We start from the raw sequence: 25432 nt of genomic DNA, 5'->3' as shown, positions 1-25432 counted from the left end.
GGAACCTATAGGGGGCCTGTCACCCAGCACGTGCGTCGGGGGCTGTCCCGGGGGTCAGGGGAGGGAGGCCAGCGGGCCGGCGGGGTCCTCCCCGACCCCGACCGCGACCGCGACTCCGACTCCGATCCGATCCTATCCCCGGCCCCGCTCGGGCATTTCCCCTTGCGCCCTGGCTAGGCTGGCTCGACGAGCAGTAAGTTCGTAGCCGCCCTCCGAAGCCGGGCGTGCATGGGATGGCAGAGTTGGCGTGCGTGCGTGAGTCCACCAGTGTGGCCTGGGCATGTAAGGTGCGCGGAGGGACTGCACCTTCTCCATCAGGTGCTGAAGGTGAGGGTGGGGCAGGGGGCTAGGAGCTTTGACAGGCAGGAACTTCCAGGCACAGGGCTGTGGTAGGCCCCTCTCTTAATGGTAACCAGGACCGAAATCGGATTTCACAACCTACTTGTTTTAGGGTGGAAAAACTTGAATTTCCACAGCCAAGTGCCACACAGTTGCTGTACCCGGGGCCATCCCGGGAGCTGTGAGATAATGAGCCGGTGAGACTGCTCCACCCTGGGAAGGTGAGTTAGTCTAGAGGAGCATATCTGATGGGGACAAGAAGTCACAAAAAGGCTGTGTGGTGTGTAGAGAAGGGGAGGGAATCTGCTGTTGAGGCTTCACTCTTTTTTAGCACTTGCCCAGCACCTCCTTCTCTCTTCCAGCTGCCTCTTGAGTCACTGCCCAGTTTAGGGAGCAGTAACATAAACCAAACAGTTGCCTCCAAAATATGCATTCTGAGAAGGATTCAGGCACCGATTCAGATCCAAGCTTGAAATTTTTACGTGGCATGTGAGCCTTCTGTGTCATCATGACTTACCAATTTATGTGAATGTAGAAATGCGGCAACTAAGACTGGGCTGAATCTTAATCATTGGCAAATGGTGTGCATTATCCCCAAACAATTATTTTCATGTATGTGGTTGATAGCATCTATACTCGATATGTACAAAGATTTTCTCAGAAATTTAAAGTTTTTCTCTGAAGTAGTTTTCCTGTGGGGAGGGGGAAAAAAACACCTTAGGTTCTAATTAATACATCATACATCGCTGATATTTATTATAGTAATAACAAAGTAATTTTGAGGCCTTTGGAGACAGTCGTTTTTAAATTTGGAAATAAAACAAAATATGATGCTGATGAGAAATTAGTAAAGAATCCTGAGGTTTATGGATCCTCAGACAGGAAGAAGTAAGAGGAAGCTCAATGCAGGATCTTACAGGGATTTGGTTTTGTAGTTCTTACTGATTAAATTTGCTTCCAGGTGGCAGCTGTAATTGCAAGGTGACTCACATACAGTGTTTATATTCACCTGAGGCCGACCTGAGTTCTAGTTGAGGTTCATAGAGCTCTGTCACTGTATCCAGCAGAGCCGGAATTACTAGATAGTTAACAACCTCAGAGAGCCCTGTTTGTGTATTAACTTTAGACAACCTTATTATTAAAAGTGTTGTTTAGGCAAAATTTAATTTTTGCAAAATGGTTTATAATAATTTATTAGGCCCATAGCAACATTGAAGACTTGCTTCTGAATAAAGACTGTAGGTTTTATAAAGGAAATCAGTCACTTCGTGGCAGCTACAGACAAAGCTTACACTTCATTAACAAAAGTAAAATGATGAAAAATAAATTGGATTCCATTGCTATCTAAACTCTATATTCCAGTTTTTCTAATTTTTAGGTAACCAACACTGCTCGTGTTAGAATTCTGAATTTATAAAGTACATTTTTCTCTGTACTAAAACACAGGTTGAGAATCTGTTATCTGAACTCTGGGTCTTTAGGTCTTTCTAGAGCCAAGTTTCAGGTCTATGTGCAGATGAACAATTCTGAAATACCACTCTACACACTGAGGAACCTTCAGTAACACCACATTACCTACAGAATAAAATCCAATTTCTGTCTTGCTCACCACGGGTTGGTTTCAGTCTTTCTTTTTGGCTTCATCTCTTATTGCTCCTCTTCAGGGACCTGTCTACTGTCTGCCAAATGTACGGCTCATTTCTCCTTCGGAGTCTTTGACTACACTCTCCCATCTTTTCTTCACCTGTCTGATTCCAGTCAGTCTTTCAAGACTCAGCTCATTTCAAACCTCCTCAGGGGAGCCTTTCCTGACTTCCACTCTCCTAGCCATCATTGTGAGTGTCATTTATTAGGCTCCTCAATCGCGAAGGCTGCTTGTGATGTAACTTGCTAAGACCCCTTCTTCAGGTCATCAGACAGAAGGCTTTCTAGACCTCTGTCCCCCTGATTTACCTTCCCCTTTTCACCCTCCTCCTAAAAAAGACTAAGATGGGTTTAGGAACAAAGGTCCAAGTTATCTTTTAGAAGACCTGTTAAAAACAGGTCTCTATTTGACCCATCCTGTGTTCCAAATAAGAGGTAACTTCTTGTCCTTGAAATAGCAAACAAGCCTTTTTCACATTTCTCACCTTTTTTCAGGGATGCTGTAGAATCAAATATAGAGTAGGTAGTCGAACTAATTGACCTCCAGGCCTTTCCAACTAACTGTAAGAGGTCTGTGAACTGTATGAGACTCCCAACTAATGTATAAATTCCTTGAGGGCACGATCTGTGTATTGTTCATATAAGCCAGTATTTTTCGGCTTTTGGGTTGTGACCCATTTGTAAGTCATGAAATCCATTTAGTGGGCCATAATTTGTATTTTAAAAAATAAGGTGGCAAAGTATAAAAGCATAGAAGATATCCAAGTGAATCACTCAAAAGAGGGGTAATTATTATTTTGTGAAATTTTTGTTTCAATGACAGACACATGTCTATGCTTTACAAAGTAAAATATATTTCTTCTGTAGGCCATTGTCAAAAAAGTTTGAAAAACATTCCTATAAGCCAGTCCAGACTAGACTAGAAGGCAACTCAAGAAATAGGTGTTGGATATATAATTAACAAATCACTAGTACTGCCCACGGCAACTATTTTTTTTTTTTTTTTGAGACAGAGTTTCGCTCTGTCGCCCAGGCTGGAGTGCAGTGGCTCGATCTTGGCTCACTGCAAGCTCCACCTCCTGGGTTCACGCTGTTCTTCTGCTTCAGCCTCCCGAGTAGCTGGGACTACAGGCAACCACCACCACACCCGGCTAATTTTTTGTATTATTATTTTTTTTTTTTAGTAGAGACGGGGCTTCACCGTGTTAGCCAAGATGGTCTTGATCTCCTGACCTCCTGATCTGCCCACCTCGGCCTCCCAAAATGCTGGGATTACAGGTGTGAGCCACCGTGCCAGGCTTTTTTTTTTTTTTTTAATACAGACACAGTCTCATTATGTTGCCCAGGCTGGTCTCAAACTCTTGAGCTCGAGCAATCCTCCCGTCTTGGCCCCCCAAAGTGTTAGGATTACAGGTGTGAGCTACCACTCCTGACCCTAAGACAACATCTTAACTGTAAAAATTAAACTCTACCATATTTTAAAAAGCTGAGATAGTATAAATGTTTATAATAAAACATAAAACCAACATTTCTCACAAGTCTTTGTAACTAGTAGAGACTGTAGTTGTTCTGTCCAGATATAAGTGTGGTATATCAACTTGGTACTTAGCAACATTGATATTTAATTTGTTAAATTTTTGTTAGGAAGAGGTAGTTTTCAGATCTCAGTGTCTTTGGAAGGAATATTTTTGTATTTATATCTCCAGCTTCATTCCTAGCTTTTCTTTGGGACACTAAAATTGTCCAACTGTACTTGTTGGGCCTGGGTGGGATTGGGAGAATTCAGGAGAGCACGGTTCTTGGGCCAGAACAGTTAGTCAGCTGATTGACTCTAGGCAAGTCATTTAACTTTCATAGCCCCTCAGGCATGTCATGTTTAAGTGGGGATAATGACATTGGCCTACCTGCTTGCTAGAGTTAATGTGTGGGTCATGAGATAACGAATATGACAAATATTTGGAAAAGTACTATGTTGAAATATTTTAAAATAAAATTTAAATCCCTCTTCATTTAGAAAGGATTTGAGGCAGCTAAATGCAGAGGTATAAGATGGTTTTTTGGTTATGATTGTTTCTGAGCTGTGACTCTGTAGTCACTTTCTTACTCAGCCCTGCCACTCAGCTGTATTCCTCTGTAGCTCTGGGCAGATGACTCTGAACACGGCTTCATATTGGCCTTCCATGAGTGGGTGAAGGGCATAGCCATCTGGCAGTTTTACCTGCTGTTCTATGCACGTCTCTCCAGCGCTTGCTTATTTTCCCCTTCTGCAAACATTCCGTTCATGCCATGGGCATTCAGTACAGTCCTGAAAGCAAGGGTAGGGGTGGCACACCAGGTGGATTTAAGTGCAAAGACAGGACGACTGCTTTGCCACAGGCGCCTTTACAGCCAGCAGTGAACAGTTAGACATATTCACCTTCCTCTCAGTGGAAAACAATCCTCTTCTCAGTAGCCCTCTCATGGTCTTGAGACCCATTTGGTATAAATAACAATGTTGCAGGAAATTTCCTGAAGGAACTGAAATGAACCATAGAAATGAGATTGTTCTTTTCCTACCACACAGCTGGGATTAGACTGCTTAGTTTGTACTTGCAGCACTTTTGCAGTATGGATTGTATTTAAAAAAAAAAAAACATTTAACACTCAGCTATGGGTACAAAGATAGTCACTGAAACATTATTATTTACTTTTATTTATTTATTTATTTTTGAGATGGAGTCTCGCTCTGTTGCCAGGCTGGAGTGCAGTGGCGCAATCTCGGCTCACTGCAACCTCAGCCTCCCAGGTTCAAGTGATTCTCCTACCTCAGCCTCCCAAGTAGCTGGGACTACAGGCGTGCACCACCATCCCCAGGTAATTTTGGTTTTTGTTTTGTTTTTTGAGACGGGGTCTCGCTCTGTCGCCCAGGCTGGAGTGCAGTGGTGCAATCTCGGCTCACTGCAAGCTCCGCCTCCTCGGTTCATGCCATTCTCCTGCCTCAGCCTCCAGAGTAGCTGGGACTACAGGCACCCACCACCACACCCGGCTAATTTTTTGTATTTTTAGGAGAGGTGGGGTTTCACCATGTTAACCAGAGTGGTCTCGATCTCCTGACCTCATGATCTGCCCGCCTCGGCCTCCCAAAGTGCTGGGATTACAGGCGTGAGCCACTGCGCCCAGCCAATTTTGGTATTTTTAGTAGTGATGTGGTTTCACCATGTTGACCACGATGGTCTCGATCTCTTGACCTCATGATCCGCCTGCCTCGGCCTCCCAAAGTGCAGGGGTTACAGGCATGAGCCACCATGCCCGGCTGCATTATTATTATTATTATTTTATTTTGAGTTAGGATCTTGCTCTGTTGTCCAGGCTGGAGTACAGTGGTGCAGTCATGGCTCACTGTAGCCTCAACCTCCAAAGTTCAAGTGGTCTTTCTGCCCCAGCCTCTCGAGTAGCTGGAACTACAGGTGCACACCACCAAACCTGGCTAATTTTTTATTTTTTGTCTAGAGGCAGGGTCACCCTATGTTGCCAAGGCTGATCTTGAACTCCTGGGCTCAAGCAATCCTCCTGCCTTTGCCTCCCAAAGTTCTGGGATTACAGACATGGGCAACCGCTTCTGGCCTGAAGCATTAAGAGCAAAAAGAAAGTGGTAATCACCATGTGCTGATATGGATATAGTACCAAGATATGTTATTAAGTGAATAATGCATGTTACAAAACAGTGTGCATAATATGATGCATTTTGGTAAATAAATTTATGTATATATGCACGTATTGTTTTCTCTGGTAGGAAAGAAAAGCATAAACAGGGTTTCTCTTTGATGGATGGAGTGGGGTAGTGAGGGGAGAAGTTCTTATTTTTCCATTTAATACTACTCCTTAGTGTTTGAATTTTACAGCTGTATACAGTATTAAGTATTTTTAAAAAGTGCCAAGGGGTTATTTGGGTTGTGAGATTGTATATAATTTTTCTTTCTTTTTATATTAATGTTATGCTTCTAAAGCACTCATGTTTTTAAAAGAACACTCAAAAAACATCAAAATGTTCATAATAAAAACATGCCAGATAAGGCAATGTTATTAAGTATATTTGACAGTAAGTATTTGTTTTTCTAAAATCTCCTTCTCATTACCCATACCTCATATTCTCAGACTGCCATCTCTGCACACACCCACCCCATCACTCATTTGGTTAAATTCACCTGGGGAATAAAGGGCAAAAAGACATTCCTATTTATTAACTTTGAAAAGTAGATAAATAATTAATAGCCCCAGGAGTCCCTGCATAGACTCTAACAACAGGCCCTTTGGGCAGTCTTCCTTCTTCTCAGTTTTGAATGTGTTGTTCATCCCTCTAGCATTATGATAATCACAATAATCAATGGTAAAATACAATTATGACTGTTAACAACAAATTCTAATTATCATAAGAAGATGTTTCTGAATATGTGTATGCATCCCCTGTAGATGTAATGACCAATAACTAGGCATTTAAAACTGAAAAATTTTAAAGACTGTAGTAGATTATTCATAAAGTTTAAAAAATTGTTGAAGGGATCTCGAGGCTTCTTCAGTTAATTATTTTTTAAAATTATGCTCTTTACTAAATAATACTAAATGTGTAGGCAAACATGAAATATTATAATAGCCTAAATTTAAAAAAAATTATTGCATGAAAGACCATGAATGTCAGTCATTAACAACAAAAAGCAAAACAATAACTCTTAGCTTCTTGTGGCTAGTGGAGGGGTGCTTGGCCAACTCAGGACTAACAGAGTTTGGGAGATTTGTTGATTCCTTTAATTTTTTTTTTTTTTTTTTTGGAGATAAGGTCTTCCTTCGTTGCTCAGGCAGGAGAGCAGTGGCACGATCGTGGCTCACTGCACCCACCTTGAGGTGAGCTCAAGCAATCCTCCCACCTCAGCCTCCCGAGTAGCTGGGACCACAGGCACGCACTACCACACCTGGCTAACTTTTTGTAGAGACAGGGTCTCCCCATGTTGCCCAGGCTGGTGTTGAACTCCTGGGCTCAAATAATTCTCCCGCCTCAGCTTCCCAAAGTGCTGGGATTATAGGCAAGAGCCTGGCCTCTCTTACTGGGGTTTGTATCATCACACATAACACTAGCCTTTCTCTGTAAATTCCTGAGAAATAAGGATGTACATTTTCTGCTACACCTCTGACCCCTTATTTCAGAATGTCTTTTTCTCTGTCCCCAGATTATTGACAAATACTGTGGCATAGAAGTAGATGTGTTTTTAAGATTTAGCCAGAGTGTCAACAACACTGTTCTTTTCATTTTGTTTCCTAGTGCCCAGTTGTTCCATTCTTAGCCTTTTTTTTTCCCTGTGATGGCGCGTGTCCACAGCAGGGCTTCTGTGATAATGAAATAATAGAGCTAACGCTAGGAAGACGAGGTTGTAAGTGCTTTACATACATTGTACTCTTTTAATCTTCCCATCAACCTTATGAAGGCTGTATTTTCATTAGCCACATTTTACAGGTGAGAAACTGAAGCACAGAAAACTTGAGGTCATATAGCTGGTGTGTAGCTCCAGAGCCGTGTTCTCAACCCCTTTATTACATGACTTTTTGGAGACGGCTTGTGTTAGTCCAAAAAGTAGCCACTGTTTAAATTCCTTAGGGGTTAAAAGAAAAAATGGAGCAAGTCCTATACATTCAGTTTTGAACTTTTCCCTTTTTGGGTATATGAAACCTCGGCTCTTCACCTTTGAAGCCTGTATCATTTCATTAACCTAATTAGTAGTACGTAGGTAAGCCCATTAGGAACACTAAAAGATTTTCTTTCCTCCAGAAGCTATCACAGGGGGCACCTGAATGCTTTGTACCAAAGGTATAGTTCATTTCTCCAAGAAATCCTTGTTGAAACAGACATTATGTCCAGTAGGGATAGCACACTAAGCTAGGCGTTAACTTGGAGATTTATCAATTTAGGACACTTCATCTTGAAATGGCAAAGGAAGGCGAGAAGGAGGAAATGAATTTTCTTTCCCTGTGAACTGAGAAGGCTCCCAAACCTGGAGGGCTTCCTGGGAGACCCATTAAGTCAGAAGGCCCTAGCCAGGTTTATATTTACAACTACTTGCATCTATCTAATGAGGGGTTCTAAAATGTGTAGGCCTGTAGTAGTCTAGATCCCTGGAATAAGAGCCAGACTTGATTTATACAGGAATTCATACTTGATTACTCCATTAGTAGCTCCAGCTAGGTCAGCTGGCAAAGGAAGCCACAGATATCTAACTGAGATGAGGCTCGATAGCATAAGCTTAATATCGAGGGACAAGACAGGAAAGGTCAGCTCAGGGAGAATACAGGAGCTTCTTTTAAGAGTCTTCTGTTTTAGACAAAGCAACTGGGCTACCTAGAGACCTTACCTTGCCATACACCCCAAAGAATATAGGTAAATGATTGCTCTGCCCAATTTTATATATATATATATATATATATATATTTTTTTTTTTTTTTTTTAGGCTGCTTCTCTGAGAGTAGAGACACTGTCGCCTGTGCTGGTCAGTGTGCAGATGTGGTTTGGGATGTCCTCTGTTTCAGACACTGCTTGATAGTGAGGGGACAGCCAAGATGATTTCTTGAGGTCCCTATAGCCTAGGGATTCAGTGTTTATGGAAGCTGCATTGCTGCTGCATAATCTTATTTGATTAGCCCAGGTAGGGGCAGAAGACAAGAGTCATAAATACACAAACAGTATAAAACCTTGGATATGTTCTAGATTTTTAAAAAGTTTTATTATGCAGTATTTTAAACATACATAAAGGTAAAGAGATGGTGTAGCAATTCCCATGTCCCCACCATCCAGCTATGATAGCTATCATCTATGCTTGTGTTATCTGTCCTCTCTCCTGATTATTTTGAAGTAAATCCAGGATATTATTTATTTATAATATATTTACTTATACTTCAGTATATAGCTCTAAAAGATAAAACCTCCTTTTGAAAATATTGCCTTAATACCATCATCACACCTAAAAAATTAATATTGTCATCAGATATGCAATTAATCTCAAAATTTTCCAATTGTCTCACAATTTCTTTTTTTTTTTTCACAATTTCTTTTAACAGTTGGCTTGTATGAAGCAGGATCTAAAAAAGGCCCATATGTGGCATTTGGGTTTTTTTATTTATTTTTGAGACAGAGTCTTGCTCTGTTGCCTAGGCTGGAGTGCAGTGGCTCACTGCAACCTCTGCCTCCCGGGTTCAAGTGATTCTCCTGCCTCAGCCTCCCGAGCAGCTGGCTCGTGCCACCACACCCAGCTAATTTTTGTGTTTTCAGTAGAGGCGGGGTTTCCCCATATTGGCCAGGCTGGTCTCAAACTCCTGACCATGTGATCCACCCTCCTTGGCCTTCCAAAGTGCCGAGATTACAGGTATAAGCCACTGCGCCCTGCTGGTTTCTTTTTTTTTTTAGACGGAATCTTGCTCTGTCACCCAGGCTGGAGTGCAGTAGCGCAATCTCGGCTCACTGCAACCTTCGACTCCCGGGTTCAAGCAATTCTTCTGCCTCAGCCTTTTGAATGGATGGGATTACAGGCGTGCGTCACCACGCCTGGCTAATTTTTGTATTTTTAGTATAGATGAGGTTTCACCATGTTGGTCAGGCTGGTCTCAAACTCCTGACCTCATGATCCGCCCACCTCGGCCTCCCAAAGTGCTGGGATTACAGGCATAAGCCACCACGCCTGGCCCTGTTTTTTTTTTTTTTTTTTTTTTAGTAAACATCTTTATTAAAGTATAATATGTAGAAAGGGGTATATACATCCTTAATTGTACAACTCAGTTTTTTCTAGTGAACGTACCCGTGAAACCATCACCCAGGTCATGAAATAGTACATTACCAGGACCCCAATAGTATCTTATTGTAGTTTTAATTTGCATTTCTCTGATGACTAATGGTGTGTGTATATAAATACATAAGTGTATGTATAGTCCTACATATATGTATGTCTATATACATTTTTTGCTATTTGGATGTTTTCTTTTGTGAAGTGCCTTTTCAAATCTTTTGCTTGTTCCTCCTCTTTTAAGATTGTGTTGCCTTTTGGCCGGGTGTGGTGGCTCACACCTATAATCTCAGCACTTTGGGAGGCCAAGGTGGGTGGGTCACCTGAGGTCAGGAGTTCAAAATCAGCCTGGCCAACATGGTGAAACCCTGTCTCTACTAAAAATATGAAAATTAGCTGGGCGTGGTGGCGCATGCCTGTAATCCCAGCTACTTGGGAGTCTGAGGCAGGAGAGTCGCTTGAACCTGGGAGGTGGAGGTTGCAGTGAGCTGAGATCATGCCACTGCATTCCAGCTTGGGTGACAGAGTGGGACTCTGTTTAAAAAAAAAAAAAAAAAAGATTGTGTTGCCTTTCTATTATTGATTTGTGGAATTCTGTGTATATTCTAAATGTGAGTCCTTTGTTGGATGTATGTACTGCAAATTTATTTTCCCTCTGTGTGGTTTGCTTTTGCTCTCTTAATGTCGTCTTGATGAACAGAAGTTCTTAATGAAATCCAGTTCATCAGTTCACTTTATGGTTTGTGCTTTTTGTGTTTTACTTTAGAAGTCATTTCTTGTCCTCAAGGGCATAAAGATATTCTTCTGTGTTATATCCTCTGGAAGTTTCAATGTTTTGCCTTTCATGTTTATGTCTACAACCATTCTGGAATTTAATTTTCTGACTGGTGTGAGGTAGGGGCCACGGTTCATTGTTTTTCCATGTGAATGTCCAGTTGACCCACACCACAGGGTAAAGAAATTCCTTTCCCCTCTATCTTGCAGTGGTGTTGTTATAAATTAGAGCACTGTACATGTGTGGGTGTGTCTCTAAACTCTCTGCTCAATTGCTGTATTCACATATCTTTATGTTTTAACTGGCAAAAGTTTGTGCTAATATCATACTGACTTACTTGCTGCTGTAATTTTATAATAAGTTTGCCATTTGGTAGTATAATTATTTCAACTTTTTTTTTTTGTCAGTATTGTCTTGGCTATTCTTGGCCCTTTGCATTTCATATAAAGTATAGACTCATCAATTTCCACAAAACAATTTGTGAAATTTTGATTGGAACTGCATTAAATCTTTGGGTCAATTTGGGGAGAACAGACATCTTTATAACATTGAATCTTTGTGTCTAGGAATATGGCATGTTTCTCTACTTATATAGTTCTTTAAGTCTTTAATTTTTCTTAGTAATGTTTCATGGTTTTCTGTGTAGAAGTCTTGTACATCTTTTTCCTAGGTATCGGATGTTTTTTGATGCTAACGTAAATGGTATTGTTTAAAATTTCATTTTTCTCTTCCTGTCCTAATGTTAAGACTATCAACAGGGACTTCATCATCAAAGATGAATGCCCACATCAGTAGTATTCTTTAATCTTGAGTTAAGGAGCTTCATTTAAAAGTCTACTGTTAAAAGACTCAAATTAAGTCTAAATTCCACTTAGAAATAATTTAATGATACAGCTGGTGTTTCGTTATTTTTAAAGAATCAGATTTAAATTCCCCCTTTGGAAGCACTGGGAAGAGGGGGACTCAAAGAAGTCTATCTAGGTGAGGAAGGAAAGAGTCTCCTGGGCAGAACTCATCCTAAGGGAGCTGGAGCCAGACTGGACCCAGCTGAGTCCGTAACAAAGCCCTGAGGGAGGGAGGGTAGATGGTGTTGGTCACTCACTTGCCTTCTAGCCTGGGTGCCCATGGACTCATAGCTCATCTCAGTCCTTTGGAGGATGGTATAAGAAGGGAGGGCTGCAAGTAAAAATGTAAAGAACTTTTAGGAATTGTGTTAGGGTTCTCCCGAGAGACAGAACCAATACGATAGATCTAGATCTATAGATATATGAGAGGGGGTTTATGAGGGAATTGGCTCACTGGATTCTGGAGGCTGAGAAGCCCCTCAATAGGGTGCATCTGCAAGCGGGAGCCCCTGGGATGCTGGTAGTATGGCTCAGTCCAAGTCTGAAAGCCCTAGAACTAGGGAAGCTGATGGTGTACTTCTCAATCTGAAGTCAAAGGCCCAAGAACCTAGGGAGCTGCTGGTGTAAGTCCTAGAGTCCCAAGGCCAGAGAGCCTGGAGTTCTGATGACTGAGGGCAGGAGGAGGAGAGTGTCCCAGCTCCAGGAGAGAGGAAATCCTTTTCTCTCCTTTTTTTGTTCTGTCTGGGCCCCCAGCCAGTTGGATGGTGCCCGCCCACATTGAGGTTGGGTCTTCCCCACTCAGTCCACTGACTCACACACCAGTCTCCTGTGGAAACCCTGGCAGACACACCCAGAAACAGTGCTTCACCAGTTCTCTATTCCCTAATCCAGTCAAGTTGGCACCTAAAATTAACCATCACAGTGGTAATTTCAGAAAACACTGGACATAAGCTGTACCTGCCTTTGATGTCATATTACAAAGAGGGCATTGTCCCTTACCTTATAAATAAACCCCCATTGCTTTGGCAACTTACGGCAGGACCACCAGAGGTGTCCCCATGGCCAGTAGGAGTGAAGGTAGTAGAAATAATAGCTGGCATTTATTCAGTGCCTGCTCTGCTTTAGGCACTATTCTAAGTACTTTATAAATATTAACCCATTTAATCATCACAAGCACCTCCACAAGGTAGGCTAGAGGTTAGTTAATGAAAATAATAACATTATTATTATTTTTACAAGGGTGGAAACTCAGGCACAGAGGGGCTACATAATTTGCCCAGGGTCACACAGCTCGTCAAGGGCAAAGCCAGGATTCCAACCTAAGCTGGCAGTCACTAGAGCCCATGCTCTTAACATTATATAGTCTTTCAAGTGGCAGCAGCAGATGGGGGCTGGAGGAGGAGAAAATGGATAAACTCAGCCAGGCATGGTGGCGGATGCTTGTAGTCCCAGCTGCTTGGGAGGCTGAAGTGGGAGGATTGCTTGAGTCCAGGAGGTTGAGGCTGCAATGAGCTGTGATTGTGCCACTGTACTCCAGCCTGGACGACAGAGCACGATCCTGTCTCCCAAAAAACACACAAAAAAAATCAGAAATAAACTGGAGATCCTCACAGAGCATCTTGATAGACAGCTGACTGTACTTGCTTTTGAGTACCTGTGAGATGTCCCTTGAGGACTGTCAGAATTATCTTGGAATGGAAGTGGGGTTACTTTGGAAGAGGCTGGGGTTAAATTAGCAATTAAAGTCAAGAAAAATGAAACAGGGGAGGTAACTATAATTTGATCTTTAGCTCAGATTCAGACTTAAGAAACATTACATTCATTGATGTTTTCAAGTTTGTCACCTTAAAGTTTTCTTGGAGTAAGTGGAATAATGACTTCTGATCTGTTCTTTCTCTGAGGTGACAGGCACATCTATATTTAGACCAATAGTCATGCGTCCATGGTGATGGATCAGTGTGTGCCTCCCAAAATGGCCGTGCAGTGCAATCCCACGTGTATTGTTACGAACAGATAAATCACCAGCACTGCACATTTGATGTACCCACACCAGAGGGACTTCTGTACGCATTTACTCATTCAGCAGATAAACTCATATTTATGCTAGGACCATAGATAGCCACTTGGGCAAGTATCCATGAGCTCATGCAAGCAAGCCGACTCAGATTCAGTCACCTCACAGGCAGAGTGAATTTAGAGCTCCAGAGGCCTCGTGCCTGCCTGAGAGCTATTCATTTCCATCAAGAATGTCACAATTTCTCCCACTGACACGAATCAGAAGCTGGGATTCTTTTTTTTTTTTTTTTTGAGATGGAGTTTCGTTCTTTTTGCCCAGGCTGGAGTGCAATGGCATGATCTTGGCTCACTGCAACCTCCGCCTCTCAGGTTCAAGCGATTCTCCTGCCTCAGCCTCCCGAGTAGCTGGGATTACAGGCGCTTGCCACCACGACTGGCTAATTTTTTGTATTTTTAGTAGAGATGGGGTTTCACCATATTGGCCAGGATGGTCTCGATCTCTTGACCTCGTGATCCGCCTGCCTCGGCCTCCCAAAGTGCTGGGATTACAGGTGTGAGCCACCGCGCCCGGCCAGAAACTGGGATTCTCTTTAACCCCATCCATTCTTTCACCTCCCGCATCTCTTGTGTCACTAAGCTCTATTGATCCTACCCTTTTCATAGCTTTTAATCTGTCTCCTCTCTTTCATCTCCATTGCCACTAATAGTTTGGGTTTACATTTTTTTATTCTACCTGGATTAGACAGTAGCCTCCTAAATGTTTTGTTCCTTTCTCTAATTTATTGCCGTCACTGCTACCAAAATTATTATTATTATTTTTTTCTGAGAGGGGGTCTTGCCGTGTCACCCAGGCTGGAGTGCGGTGGGGCAATCATAGCTCACTGCTGGCTTGAATTCCCAGGCTCAAGTGATCCTCCCACCTCAGCCTCCTGAGCTGGGACTACAGGCACACAGCACCACCCCCGGCTACAAAATTTTCTTTATAAAGCATGAAACCATTATGTCACTTCCCTACTTAAAACTGTGTAAAATGATTTCAGTGGCCCTCACTGCTTGCATGATAAAATCTAATGTCCAGGTACTGGCCTGCATGGCTTCTTAAGAACTGGCTCATGCCTCTCTTTGGAGGGCCAGTCTCCCTCAAGTCCCTCACCTGTGGCTTCAGTCACACCAGACCTCTTGGGGCTTCTGGAACCTGTGGCCTGCTTTCAGTTGTGGATATTTGCTGAATGGATTCTTCCATTCATCCAAACCGTCCATTCATTCTTTCAACACACACACACACACACACACGTATATACACACATACACACATTATACACACATACACACACACGTATATATTATTGGGAAGCCCCCTGAGCCAGAATAGGTTCAGAGACTCCCTCAACAAATATTTTTTGAGCACTTGCTATATGCAAGACACTTCTAGGTGCTAGAAATATGCAGTGAACAAGACACAAAATCTTTATTTCCATGGAGCTTATATTCTTATAAGCTTGCACAAACTTATATTCTAGTCTTATATTGTGTCTTCTAGGGAAGACCAGCAAAAAGAAATAAATAAACAGGAAATGCATCAAAAAGACAGAAACAGGAAATGTATCAGGTGGTGTGACGGTATGATGGTATGATGTGCTAGGCAGAGAATTAAAGAAGGATCACATGACATAGTGCGTGGGAAGACCCTGTCTACTGAATGGCCAGGGAGGGCCTCTCTCAGGGGCACCCTTGAGGCTGAGATCTGAATGAACTACTCTCGTGAAGATCAGGGTAAAGAGCATTCCAGGCAGAGGGAACAGATAATACAAAGGACTTAGGGTGAGAACGAACTGACTTTTAGAATAAACACCCTGGTTAGCTAAAGCCAGGGCATTAAAAGGACACAATGAAGAAAATGCCTCTAAGGGAGATAGAACTGAAGAGAGATCATAGCTGGTTGTGGAGCCAAAGGTAAATTATTCTTTAAGATGTACTGGATACTTATTGATAGCTGCTAATAGCAAAATAAAAAAGGTTCTGTTGTTCACAACTGATGCACAAAGGTACATAGGAATGTAGGGAGCAGACACCCCCTCCACATTTCACTTGGAGCCATGCGATCTGTGTCAAGATGGCCCATGTGAAGAGCCACCAGTTATAGTTCATGTGGGTTTCCATTATTCTTTGGGCCTTCACTTTGCCTAAGGCACACAGTTAATATAACCACAAGAATGTGAACACTTTTCTTTGTTCTGAAATATGCTTTTAACCTTTACAGCGGGAAAGGCCCTTAATTTATCTATTCCTTATTATTTTCCAGCCTCATGTTTTCTATTTCCTTTCTGTGCTCCCTGAAAAACAAGATGCCATGTCTAAAATCCTGTGTGCCTTTGTGCAGGGCAAAGCCATGTCCTCGTGCACAGTCATGGGGCATGGCCGAGGGTTATGTAACAAGAGCTGTGCCTAGTGCAGTTGGCTCCTGCAGGAGACCATGGTGTGGCAACTACAAAGCTCATCGCAGGTAGGCTGAGCATGAACTTGCCAAGCAAGAGCTGTGGCTCGGGGCAGCCTCTTGGTCAGCTTTGTTCTGACTCAGAATTATTCCCTTGAAACGCTGGGTTTGGGTTCAAAAGACCCAAGAGTTCTGTTTCATAGAGGGGTGCTCCTGCCAGAGTCATGATGTACTAGAGATCCATACTTTTTTTCTCTCCCCAGTGGGTGGGTAGTTATTGGAAACTAGATCTGTTCTGATAAAAGTGTTCCCATTCTTGTGGTTATGTTAACTGAATAGCTTGGTCACACCAAGGCCATGTCTAGACAATGTAATAGAGCCTGCTATGGCACAATGATCTAGTTTTGTTTTTTATTTAAATATGTTCTTGGTTATTCTTGTGAGTATTGACTATCTAGAAAACTTACTCACCCATATGCCATATTTTAGGATTGAAAGGAATTTTGGACCTCTGAACTTTTCAGACAAGGCAACTGAGGCCCAGAATGATTAGATCTTTGGCCCAGGGGAAGAAAATAGGTGGTGTCAGCTGGCTTTAACAGTCTTGGCTCCCTGACTTCCAGAACAGTTCTATCCCCAGTCAGATTGCTTCTGGTTAGTAAAGGGGGGTAGCAAAGTGGTGACCTGATGACTTCTTATTTTAAGCTAATAGTCCATATTTAAAAATTGACAGATTACACATAGGAATCTGGACTTCTGGTTTCTCTTCAAAGACTTGGATCCACACTTCTGAAAAACAGATGGTTGGCGTTCACAGTGGTTTCTGCTTCTATACAGGTTATGTGCTTTTCAAATTACCAGAGTCGCCACGCTTCCCTATTGCCTCCCAGATATTGAGGTTGACTGTCAGCTGCCCCTTGTATTTATTTTTACTTTTGAAATCCCTCCATGTTGTACTATTATTTTTCTAATAGTAGAATTAAGACAAAAGTGAACTATTTCCTTTACCAGTGTCTTTTTTTTGTTTTTTTAAGATGGAGCCTCACTCTGTTGCCTAGGCTGCTGTGCGGTGGCGCGATCTCGGTTCACTGCAACCTCCACCTCCCGAGTTCAAGCGATTCTCCTGCCTCAGCCTCCCAAGTAGCTGGGATTATAGGCGTGCACCACCATGCCCGGCTAATTTTTGTATTTTTAGTAGGGACAGGGTTTCACCATGTTGGGCAGGCTGGTCTCAAACTCCTGACCTCAAGTGACCCACCCACTTTGGCCTTACAAAGTGCTGGGATTATAGGCGTGAGCCACTGTGCCCAGCAAAGTGGGCTGTATTTCAAGAAGAAATGGATATTTTAAAAAGTAAAGTGTTGGCCGGGCACGGTGGCTCACACCTGTCATCCCAGCACTTTGGGAGGCCGAGGTGGGTGGATCACAAGGTCAGGAGATTGAGACCATCCTGGCTAACACGGTGAAACCCCGTCTCTACTAAAAATACAAAGACATTAGCCAGGTGTGGTGACAGGCGCCTGTAGTCCCGGCTACTCGGGAGGCTGAGGCAGGAGAATGGCATGAACCCGGGAGGCAGAGCTTGCAGTGAGCCAAGATCGCGCCACTGCACTCCAGCCTGGGTGACAGAGCGAAACTCTGTCTCAAAAAGAAAAAAAAAAAAAGTAAAGTGTTTCAGGGCCAAAAGAATACAGTTTAAGATTATGGCCGGATGCTGTGGCTCGTGCCTGTAATCCCAGCACTTTGGGAGGCTGAGGCGAGCTGATGATCTGAGGTCGGGAATTCAAGACCAGCCTGACCAATATGGAGAAACCCCGTCTCTACTAAAAATACAAAATTAGCTGGTTTTGGTGGCGCATGCCTGTAATCCCAGCTACTCGGGAAGGCTGAGGCAGGAGAATCACTTGAACCCAGTAGGCGGAGGTTGCAGTGAGCTGAGATCACGCCATTGCACTCCAGCCTGGGCAACAGAATGAGACTCCGTCTCAAAAGAAAAATTATTTATATTATATACACATATAATATATATATTGTGTGTATATATATTTTTATTTTAGAGAGACAGTCTCTCTCTGTCATCTAGGCTGGAATGCAGTGGTGTGATCATGGCTCACTGCAGCCTCGACTTCCTGGGCTCAACCCATCTTCCAGTCCTTCCACCTTAGCCCTCCTGAGTAGCTGGGTCCACAGACATGAGTCACCATGCCTGGCCATTTTTTCTTTCTTTCTTTTTTTTTTTTTGTAGAAACAGTTTCTCACAATGTTGCCCAGGCTGGTCTTGAACTCCTAGGCTCAAGTGATCCTCCCACTTTGGCCTCCCAAAGTGTTGGGGTTACAGACGTGAGCCACTCTACCTGGCCTCATGATACTATGAAACAAATCTATTTGGCACCTATAGTCACTGGAGGTTGCAACTCTTATGCTAAGTTCTAACACCATAATCAGAAGAACTTTGGATATTTCACTGTGAGGTTGTTGTATGCCTTTGACAAGGTGGGATTTTTTTTTTTTAAATTTTTAGAGATGGGTTCTTGTTATATTGCCCAGACTGGAGTGCAGAGTGCAGGCTATTCATAGGCATGATCAAAGTGTACTACAGCCTCAAAATTGTGGGCTCAAGCCATCCTTCTGCCTCAGCCCCCTTCATGGCTGGGACTACAGGTGCCCTGCTACCTTTGACAAGTTTTGAAAGATTTTCATCGTATTGAGGGGAGAAGAAAAGTGAAACAAAGAGAAGAAATGGGACCCTTCTTTATCCTCCCTCCCCTCAACAGAACTATTAAAACCCGAGATCAGTTTGTTTAGACACTGAGTCATATTGTCCAAAAGATTGCGCATTAAGAATCTCTGTCTTAACTTTAGGCAGAATTATCTCGAACTATTCTAGTAGGATGGTAATCATGGCAGCACAGCTACTGGGGAAATTAGAACTGAGGTTTCCTCTCTTCCGTTTGCTGAAATAACAGCAAAACTGCTTGAAGAAAACGCAGTATATTATTCTAAGAAGTAAATTACAAATAAGCAACACCCAAAATGTCCCTCACTCATGGTTCCTTGAGTAAAAGGTGCTATGCTTTATCTACCCAATATATTGAGTAGTATCATTTATAGGCTCATTTCTACTAGTAAGTTTTTGTTTTTTTTTCAGATCTCTGCTTCTAGCTGTTCTTCCACTCTATCAACTAATATTTCTTTTGCAAAGCTAGGAGGCTCGGTAAGGTTAAAAATAATTCAACTATATTGTGTTGAACATAATTGAAATGTCATAAACCATCCAGAGAGCAGGAGAACCAGTTCTCTCTTGTTTCTATTGGTGTAGTCTGTTTACATTTCTGGTCCCGTCCCTGAAGCTTGGACTGAGAGACCTGGTGGGGAATGTTTCCTCTGTAGTTTGGGCAGGCCCAGCTATTTGTCACTGCCTCAGAAGCTGCGTGGCTGCAGGTGAGGAAGGCTGCCCTTATGGGAGGGATAATTATGGTCAGTGACCTGTCTGAGCTTGGCCTCACTCTGCACCCAAGCTCGTGACTGGCTCAGAAAGTCTTCTGCTTCTGTGTTCACATCAATGATTTCCTTCCTTGCTTTCTAGAAGAGATTCGGCCTCTGGTACTGGTGAAGAGACCGGGGATTTTCAGTCAGGCATTTTACCTGGCTGAGTGCAGGGCTTGGAGGTGGAGTCGCTTGTGGAAGGATTAACTAGAGGGAGGAGTCACTGTCATTAGGATACCATACACATGGCAAAACCAAATATAACCACCCACCTCCTCTGACTCACCTACTTAAAGCATGAATAACCTGGAGGGGGTGGTGGCAAGCAGGTACAGAGATGCTCCTTGACTTTCAGTGGGGTTGTATCTCAATAAACCCATTGTAAGTAGAAAATATTGTAAGTCGAAAATGCATCTAATCCACCTAACCTACAGAACTTCATAGCTTAGCCTAGCCTACCTTAAACGTGCTCAGAACACTACAGTAGCCTACAGTTGGGCAAAATCATCTAACACAAAGCCTATTATACAATAATGTCGAATATTATGTAATTGAATACTGTACAGAAAGTAAAAAACAGAATGGTTGTATGGGTACTCAAAGTATGGTTTCTACTGAATATGTATTGCTTTCACACCATCATAAAGTTGAAAAATTGTAAGCTGAACCATCATAGGTCAGGGACCATCTGTATTTGAATGAGTGAGGTGGGGGCCTGAATCCACCCTCCTCCTCCCCTCACCACCCCTCCTCAAGATACACATAGACCAGTGAAGTCTGTCTTGGCCTTGTGAAACCCTTACCATCCGAACGGCCTAATGAAGTAGAACTTGTGACTGATAGGAAGACTTTGGAGAGGTTTGGAATGTTCTTTGACTTATCAGGAATCTAGTAGACCCAGGATTATCCAAATGTCACCAAGCAGTGAGTTCAGTGCCCAGAGGGGAGGCCCATTATTAACCCTTCCTTGAGGTAGACACACCCAGTGTAGATGAGGGTGATGCGGGGTGGTCCCTGCCCATGGCTTAGTCTGACCCTACTCAGGAAGGGGATATAATAGGAATAGCATTATGAGAGATTCTTTCTGTTCTGTACCCGTTATATGTTATAAGATAATGGAGGAAAATCTCAGTTGCCATACCTGTGTCGGCCACATTAAAGCGACAGTTACTGTATCAGTCATGGTAAATGAATGGAGGTCCAGATATAAACATTGTTTTACCCCTTTATATTTTTATATGAAGCATTTGGCTTGAACCTTATGTTTGAAACATCAAACATAGTGTATTGTCATATTTAATATGAATACTACCAGTGTTTTAATAATAACTGACATTATATGTGTGGCACCACAGGTGTTATCATTTTAAATTCTCTATATATAGCATTTAAAGTATATAGTGACTAAAGTAATTACTGTTGCTTCATGTGGTCAATACAGGATGTGCCAGTTTAGCAGATGTGGTTACTCAACTCACATAAAAAGGTCACCTTAATCTGTCAGAAATCATGGAAGTCACATCTCAAGTAGGATTGAAACATGCATAACATGGTCCATGAAGAGGGCACTCTTTTCTTCCCCGCTCCCCTCTCCTCACACCACCTCCTGCTGCTTTTCACAAGCTCTGCATTGTTCTGCATAACAACGTTCCATCCACAAAAAGCTCCAGTGTGTAGGGGGTCTGAATCCTGTCTGATCCCTTCCCTAGCCCCATAGCTCAGACATGAGATGTGGTCCAGGGAGCAGCCTAGACAAGTGCCAATGGGACATGTAAAGATTCCCCTTTTCTTTCTTTAAGTGTTTTTTTGGAGACAGGGTCTCACTTTGTTGCCTGGGCTGGAGTGCGGTGGTGCAGTCATGGCTCACAGTAGCCTGGACCTCCCGGGCTCAAGCCATCCTCCCACCTCAGCTTCCCAAGCAGTTGGGACTATAAGTGCGTGCCACCATGCCGAGCTAATTTTTTTTTTTTTTTTCGCTATGGAGTCTCGCTCTGTCACCCAGGCTGGAGTGCAATGGCGCGATCTCGGCTGACTGCAAGCTCTGCCTCCTGGGTTCAAGCAATTCTCCTGCCTCAGCCTCCCGAATAGTTGGGACTACAGGTGCCCGCTACCACCCCCGGCTAATTTTTTTTGTATTTTTAGTAGAGATGGGGTTTCACCGTGTTAGCCAGGATGGTCTTGATCTCCTGACCTCGTGATCCGCCCGCCTCGGCTTCCCAAAGTGCTGGGATTACAGGCGTGAGCCACCGCCTGTGCCCAGCTAATTTTTATATTTTTTTGTAGAGATAGGATTGCACCGTGTTGCTCAGGCTGGTCTCAAACCCCTGGCCTCATGAGATCCTCTCACCTCGGCCTCCGAAAGTGCTGGGATTACAGGCATGAGCCACTGTGCCCGGCCAAAGATTCCCCTGTCTTTTTGACACTCTTCAGCTGTGCCCTCCCAGGGAAGACATTAGCTCACTCTGCAGCCACTTGTGCCATTCTCGTGCCCTCCTTGCACAAGGCCTTGTCATAACTGCTTCACTCTCCTGGTCTGCCAGTGCAGATATCTGTGATCCAAGAAGATACAGGAAGAGGCTTGTGTGGGAGTCGCCTGGAGCCCTCCATGGTATGTTGGCTCTACAAGAGCAGGGCATGTGGTGCCAGGGAGTGGGAGCAGCAAGGCCACCCCGCTCAGGCCTCTGCCCTGGAGGAAGGGTGGCGTAACCGCCCGTGGACGACAGACTGGTTGTGGTAAGGGGAGACGGTCCACGCCCTGCTCTCAAGCATGGAGGTCGAATGTTTCTAGGTCAGCAGCTCAGGACAGCAGGCAGGTCAGGCCTGGTAGAGGAAGTGCATGTGAGGAGTCAATGGGAAGTGAGTAAGAGATGGTGGTGGTAAACTAGGAGGTGCTCCTACAAACAGAATTGGATTTTCCCTTTTAAAACAAAGATGGCCATAGCTGAGCCCTCCTCTCGTGTGTGTGTGTGTGTGTGTGTGTGTGTGTGTGTGTGTGTGTGTGAGTGTGTCTGTGTCCTCTTCTGTTCTCTGCCCCTACTGAAGAAAGGAGATAGCTCTGGCTTCCAAAAGTAGCCTTGCAGCTGTAGGAGGACTGACTCTGCCTAGCCTTTACATTTCCCATGTAAAATTTAACAGTGCTTTCACAGAGCTTCTCTAAAGATCAAAGGGTACCCAACTGAATGGGAATCTGTGATCTGGGGATTTTTTTTTTTTTTTTTGTCTGTAGCTTCCCTTCCTCCCTCCCTGCAACCCTCAGTAGACGAAATATTGGGCCAAAGGGCCAAGGAATCCTGTTAAGGGAGGAATCTCGCGGTCTCACTTCCAGCCAGGCACTTTTCTGTTCTTGTAACGTTCCAGTCGTAATTTGGGGATTACTGTTGATAACTCTGACACCTGGTGGTCATTTCAAAAACTGCACTCTGGAAGAATTAAACATTCACTTTTATCATTTTTAGTTGTTTTTCCACCTCCAATGTCAGTGTCAATAATATGCATTTTATAAATTAGTGATTATTGTTAGTTGAATGATCTATAAGTAAAATTCTTGCACATGCATTTAACAGAATACACTAGGATAGAAAATTTCTGAAAGGTATACCAGAAGCTGTACATGGTGGTCCCTAGGGAGTGCAGCTAGGTGTAGGGGGGAAGCAGGCTTATTTAACTTTATGCCAGTTAGTGCCCTCTGAAATGATCTTAAACAGAAATAGTGTATTGCTGTAATAATTATAGTGAAGTACTGCACTTGGGCAGGATATTCCCTTCCAGAGCTCCTACCCTCTTCTGGTTTTGCATCCAGGGACCTCCTCTGTGCTTTTGAATGTATTAAGGAGTGACGTATGGCTGGATTCACTCTGATCTCATTCACTGACAGTGGTGGGAGAGCCCAGAGCTGAGTAGAAACTGGTTCTGGGGCATCGTGTGGCTAGGGTGCCAAAGCCGAGAAAGGTCCCGTAGTCCCTGTGTGGTCAGCAGTGAAGGCAGCAGTGCTCTGTCAGTATTGATTCTTCAGGGGCAGGCTGCCCACTTCCCGAAGTTATGCTTAGCAGAGGGGCTCTGGCTCACTCCCAGTCCCTCAGCCTACCAGGTGTGAGGCTGCCAGGAGCCGATCGCACAAGGCTTGGCAAGGCAGATGCTCCCCAGCTCCTGACATCAGAGAGAAGGGCTGGGATTGTGGCCTGCAGTTGGTGGGCAGGAGAGCCTGGTCTGATGACAGCAACCACCCTTTGACTACCTTCTCTGCGGCTGTTACTGTCTGATTCCAACCTTCCACTGTTGAACAGACCTCCCACCACTTTCCTACTACTCCTCTAATGATAACATACTGAACTCACTTTTATGAATTTGTTGAGACCTTACCACTTTTCAAGTGTGTGTTCAGGAACAGCAAACTTTTGTCTTGCTTGGATCCACCCATGTACCCAACTCACCATGGGTATCAGACACACTGGGTAGCTGAGTGCTCAGAGGAAGATGCGAGGTATTCAGGGGAAGTGTCAGTGGGGTCTCCCAGTGCCTGTTTGGTCCACGGTCAGGAGAGGCCCTGCTTGCACTTCTAATACAGTCCTGGAAAGACGGGGCCAGAACTTAGGAGGGGAGCGCTTTGCAGCAGCTTTTCAAGAAAAGGGGAAAGTTTTAGCACCATACTGTTATGTGGTCCTTGTACCCAGAGGCCCTGTTCAGCTCCAGTGATCAACTCTCTTAAGGCACACCCTCCAGGGTGCCTAAATGCCATCCCAGGATTGGTTCCAGTGTCTATTATCTGTTTGACTCCAAATGGCCAAACACCTGACTTCCTCTCTGGTAGCCTGGCTTTTATCTTCTAGGACAACCAGGGCCCCTCTCTTTGCCTTCCCCTCTTCCTTCCTCCTACTGCTTAGATCAAGTCTTCAGCAGACATCATGTGACCTTGAGGATGGATGTCACATGCTGGAGGAAACAGAAGGCCGAAACCCTGATGACTTCACAGAGCTGCCAAAGCAGTTCCTGACTGTTTACTCCGGGTCTTTAACAAAGTGATGAAAAGAAATCCTTGCAGTATGAAAACAACTTTTCTATTCCATGGAGCCAAACCTCATTATAACAGATAACGTGACCCTCAGCGATATCCAAGTATTTCCCTGTTCTCATCTATACTATGGCAAAGGGGCAAATACCTCTCAGTAAAGAAAGACATAACAACTTGTATCTTGGGCAAGGCATTTCTTCTGGTAGAACTCTGTACACAGAATAAAACAGATCTGTTTGTGCTTATCTTTCTCCTTAGAATTATTGAATTTGAAGTCTTTCACAGGGTGGGGGTGGAGTGAAGCTGGGATTTCATAAGCATATAGTAGTGTCTCTTAGCTTCCATTTAAATATGGGGGTAGAGATGTGGAGGGCCCAGAAGTGTCAGAGAGGAGAGACAGGCCGCTCTGATTGCCTTTGTAAAATGCACATTTGAGCTTGTGCAAAGCCCTGGGCCTGAGCTCAGAAAAAAGCAAGGACAGGATTGAGCCTCTTGGTTCAGTTCCCCTGCACACCCTGGGCGGGGAGGGGTTTTTAGAGTCATGGAGCCCCTATTTTATTTTATTTTTTTTGACCAGGTCTCATTTGGTCACCCAGCCGGAGTGCAGAGGTACGTACACAGCTCACTGCAGCCTCAACTTCGTGGGCTCAAGCGATCTTCCTGCCTCAGCCCCCGGAGTTGCTGGAGCTACAGCCCCATGCCACCACACCTGGCTAACTTTTGTACTTTTTGTAGAGACAGGGTTTTGTCATATTGCCCAGGCTGCTCTCGAACTCCTGAGCTTGCGTTTAAGACCAGGTTGCTCAAGTGATCCACCCACCTCGGCCTCCCAGGGTGCTAGGATTACAGGCATGATCCACCCCTCCTGGTTCATCTTTCTTAAGCTTGGAGTCATCTTTTTAAAACAGCCACAATGAGGTATAATTGATACACAATACACTGCTTATATTTAAAGTGGATAATTTGATAAGTTTTGCCATATGTTTACATCTGTGCAACTGTCACCACAATCAACAGGGGGATCATATCCATCACCCGCAAAAGTTTTCTCAGGCCTCTTCCCCCTGAGAAAACCCTCCCCCTGGC

General features: G+C 43.8%; 2 protein-coding genes and 1 long non-coding RNA gene across 4 annotated transcripts in view; 2 read left to right on the top strand and 1 right to left on the bottom strand.

Moving 5' to 3' along the window:
• LOC134759398 (splicing factor, arginine/serine-rich 19-like) overlaps positions 1-25432 on the top strand; it is a 101913-nt gene that overhangs the window by 772 nt on the left and 75709 nt on the right. The gene's annotated exons all lie outside the window — the stretch shown is intronic.
• LOC134760259 (uncharacterized) lies at positions 3-24937 on the top strand. 2 transcript variants are annotated; one of them, XR_010137447.1, is made up of 3 exons: positions 3-327; positions 16586-19066; positions 24219-24937. It is a non-coding gene; the product is annotated as an uncharacterized LOC134760259 (long non-coding RNA). The 2 variants fall into 2 exon arrangements; XR_010137446.1 differs by having other exon boundaries at positions 16586-24937.
• Positions 11425-25432, bottom strand: part of LOC100441720 (small ribosomal subunit protein eS8-like) — a 43597-nt gene continuing 29589 nt past the window's right edge. Inside the window, exon 4 of the transcript XR_008509534.2 lies at positions 11425-11733. The gene's annotated coding sequence lies outside the window, so the exon portion shown is untranslated. The remainder of the gene's footprint in view (positions 11734-25432) is intronic.

This window comes from Pongo abelii, chromosome 1, assembly GCF_028885655.2.
Source record: "Pongo abelii isolate AG06213 chromosome 1, NHGRI_mPonAbe1-v2.0_pri, whole genome shotgun sequence".
NCBI lineage: Eukaryota > Metazoa > Chordata > Mammalia > Primates > Hominidae > Pongo > Pongo abelii.
Note: the sequence above shows the minus strand (reverse complement) of the source record. Positions and strands in the feature narration are given on the sequence as shown.